The sequence below is a fragment of the Arachis stenosperma genome, chromosome 9, assembly GCF_014773155.1.
Source record: "Arachis stenosperma cultivar V10309 chromosome 9, arast.V10309.gnm1.PFL2, whole genome shotgun sequence".
NCBI lineage: Eukaryota > Viridiplantae > Streptophyta > Magnoliopsida > Fabales > Fabaceae > Arachis > Arachis stenosperma.
In genome coordinates, this window is record NC_080385.1 from 93945328 (window position 1) to 93949600 (window position 4273).

Sequence of the window (4273 nt, forward strand, 5' to 3'; positions counted from 1 at the left end):
GTAATCTGTGTGTTAAGTGTTTCAGGCTTTATAGGGCATGAATGAGTTGGAGATTGGAAAGGAAGCTAGCAAAAATGGAAGGAACACGAAAAATTGAGGAGATAACCAGCGAGAAGTGACGCAGCCGCATAGCTCACGCGTTCGCGCGAAAGAGGAGAAATCGCAGTGACGCGGCCGCATGGCTCACGCGACCGCGCGGATTGGAAAAGCACAAGTGACGCGGAAGCGTGGACGACGCAAACGCGTGGCAGGGAAAAACGCGAATGACGCGTCCGCATGGATGACGCGATCGCGTGACGTGCGCGATCTGCATAATCTGCAGAATTCGCTAGGGGCAATTTTGGACCCTATTTTGACCCAGTTTTCGGCCCAGAACACCAGACTAGAGCCAGAGAACATGCAGAAACTGGGGACAACATTCATTCTACACAGTATTAGTTTTAGATCTAGTTTTTACTCCTCCTCTAGGTTTTTCTCTCTACACATTCATAGTTCTTAGGATTTTATTTTTCTACCACTTTTTGAATTGGGATACTGAGAAGAGTGATTACCTCATCAAGACTTCGTCATTCTAGTTCGTTTTCTTTACTTGGCTTTACTCTTCCAAGTCCTTTGCTTTATTTAATTTTACCATTGAAATATTTTTAGGATTATTTAATACAAGGATTACTTTTATTTTTAATTGATTATTTTGATTTTTATTTACAATGTCTTTCTTTAATTCCTTTTCATATGTTATGAATTTTACATTCACAATGAGCGAGTAGTTCCCTAACTTGATGCGGAGTTGATTGAAAGGAACCTTGAGTTAGAAACCTTAAAAGAAAGATTGTAATTGGGTTTATTGTTGGATTGCCCTCTAGTCACTAACACCAATCCCTTTTAATTAAGTGGGTTGCAACCTGTGAACGGACGTAGCATTCCAACTTGTTTGACTTTTCCTTTCCTAGTAAGAGATAACTAAACAGGATAACCTTTAATTATCAATTAATCTAGAGAGTAATCCAACAATAATGGGGCTTCCAACTAATCAACTCCCAGTCAAGGCTTTTATTTACATTATTCAAATTCTCCAATTTAATTTCCTGTTTACTCAACTAAAACCTTTTTGAAAACATCTGATTAATAAAATAGCACACTTTTCTGTAACTCGTTGGGAGATGACTTGGGATTCATACTCCAAGTATTTTAATTTTAAATTTCTGTGACAGCTTTCTAAATTGATAAGTGGATTTCTGGCGAGTTAAGAACTATGCTTGCAACGTATATATTTTAATAATTTTTTAATTCGCCAATTTCTGCCCGCATCAATTTTTGGTGCCGTTGCCGGGGAGTTGCAAAAGTGTGCTAATTTATTGATTGGTATTTATTTTTATTGCAATTTTTCTTTTTATTCTATCACTATGAGCTGTACATTTCTTTCGTTAAATAACGCGTTCACTTCCTTATCCAAGCTTGCCAGTATTTGACCCTGAAATTGAAAGAACTCTTTCACGTATAAGGCAAGCTCGGCGTCGGTGACTCCTCTTTGAGGACGAACCTGAACCATCATCTAAGGAAGAAACAAGCTCCCTCTCTACTGATCCAGTTCATTTACGTGCAGGTGACATGGCAGCGCCCAGAAGAGTCACTATCCAAGAGGAAGGAGCCCCTGATTTTACGCTCCAACCATTCCAGGCACACCACCTAGCAGTAGCTGTAGATTTTGAAATAATGTCTTCACTACTCAACTTGATGCCCAAGTTTCATGGCTTACCTGCTCAAGAGCCTATCAAGCATCTTAGGGATTTTCAGACTGCTTGTTCTACTGTTAAGCGTGATGGCACTGATGAAATCTCCATTCTGTTGAAAGCCTTCCTGTTTTCTCCGGAGGGAAAGGCAAGAGAGTAGTACTACACTCAACCCGTAACAACTGTTTCCAACTGGGATACACTTAGGAGAGAGTTTCTGGATAAATTCTTTCCAGCTGAAGTTGCCGATAAGCTGAGGAAGGACATGTCTATGATCGTTCAGGATAAATCTGAGACCCTCTATGAATACTTGGAACGCTTCAATAATCTTCGAGATGCATGCCCCCATCATATGATTGACAAGATAGTGTTGCTCGGTTACTTTACACAGGGTTTGAAATCTCAAGATAGGACCACACTGGAAGGTGCTAGCAATGGTTCTATAAAAAAGTTCAAGACTACAGAAGAAGCATGGCAATTGATCAGCGACTTAGCTGACTCTACTAGGAATCATAGGCAGAGACAAAGTCGGTCCAGAGCTGTTGCAGAGGTTTTCTCTAGTAAAGAGACTGCTGCTATAACTCAGAGCTTATGTGAAATGACTAACTTGTTGAAGCAGATGCAACTGAATCAACAACAGCCTCAGTAAGTTCAGCCTTCTCCACCACAGCACAGCCAGCAGTTGGTTCCACAAAGAATATGCAGAATCTGTGCAGATTACAGTCACTATACCGATGAGTGTCCGCAACTCCAACCAGAAGACAACACTGTAGCAGCCACTTATAACTTTCATGACCGCCCCAATCAAGGGTACAATCAAGGTGGCAACTATAACCAAGGATGGCAGGATAACTCTAACCAAGGTTGGAGAGACAATTCTAACCAGGGTTGAAGGGACAATTATAACAGAGGAGGCAGAGATAATAATGGAAATCAGAGGTGGAATAACAATAACAACTTCAGGCAGCAGAATCAGAATCAGTCCTATAGAGCACCTCATTTAAGACAGCCTCAAGCATCTCAGCAGACCTCTTAGATCACTTACCCCTCTTCATCTTCTAATGATGAATTACTACAAGCCATTGATCGGAGACAACAGACCATGGAAAATAACCTTACTTCTACTCTGAATGGTTTGAATTCTACTTTGCAAGCCCTTGTCTCACAGATTGGATCAATGAACAACTCCAACAATCAGTCCTCAAGCTCTGGTGGACTCCCCTCTCAACCATTACCCAACCCAAAGGGTGGTATTAATGCCATCACCCTAAGGTCCAGAACCACATTGCAAGAGAGGAATCAGGAAGAGCCAACTTCATCTGAACACACCTCAGCTGAAGAGGTAATGGAAATAGAAGATGTTGAAGAAGAAAAGAGCATGCAAGACATGGCTGAAGAAGAAGATACCAAATCACAGGAAGAAGCACCAAAGGGTGCAAAAACTATAGAGGACGCCGTTCTTATTCCATTTCCACAACTTGCAAGGAAGCCCAGGAAGCAGTTGGAACCTGATCCCAAAATGGTAGAAATTTTCAAAAAGGTTGAGGTAACTGTTCCCCTTTTTTATGTCATTCAACAGGTACCTAAATATGCAAAGTTTCTAAAAGATTTGTACATGCATAAAGACAAAATTAATGAATTAGAAACTATCCCTCTAGGAAGTTCTATATCTGCTTTAATGGGAAATATACCTGAAAAATGTAGTGATCCAGGTCCATGCATGGTTAACTGTACCATTAGAGGTGTGATATTTTCTGACTACATGTGTGATTTAGGAGCATGTGTTAGTATAATTCCTTTATCTATATATGATGTTTTGAGGCTCCCTCCCTTAAAGAGGCCGACAGCTCGTTTTGTGTTAGCAGATAAAAGTATTATTACAGTGGCTGGAGTTGCTGAAGATGTATTGGTGGGCATTAAAGGTCTCACTTTCCCCATTGATTTTTACATCCTGGAGATGCCCCAAAATGACTTAGAGAAGCCATCATCAATCCTACTCGGAAGACCTTTCTTGAAGACCTTGAAGTTCAAATTAGATGCTTTTGCAAGCACATACTCTTTTGAAATAGACGACCGAGTAGTAAGCTTCAATTTGAATGGAGTTATGAAGCACCCTCCAGAAGATCATTCTATCTTCCAGTGTGACATCATAGATGAAACCGTATCTGAAGTTCACCAGGAAGAGTTTGAAGATAAGTACATAGGACAAGGTCCGAGTGTGGGGAATACCGAGGAAATGCAGGCACTCTACCACTGCCACCAGTTCCAGATAATCCAGAGCCAGACCATGACCAGGAGTTAGAATTGAAACCCCTCCCTCCATACCTCAAATATGCTTACCTCAAGGACAAGCAGAAGTTTCCAGTTATCATTGCACAGGACCTCACTTCTCAGCAGGAAGAGCAATTACTTAGTGTGCTGAGGAGGCACAAGAAAGCAATTGGGTGGAGTTTAGTAGACATAGTAGGCATCAATCCTCAAGTTTGTGAGCACAGAATATTTTTAGAAGAAGGAGCAAGACCTATTCATCAACCCCAAAGAAG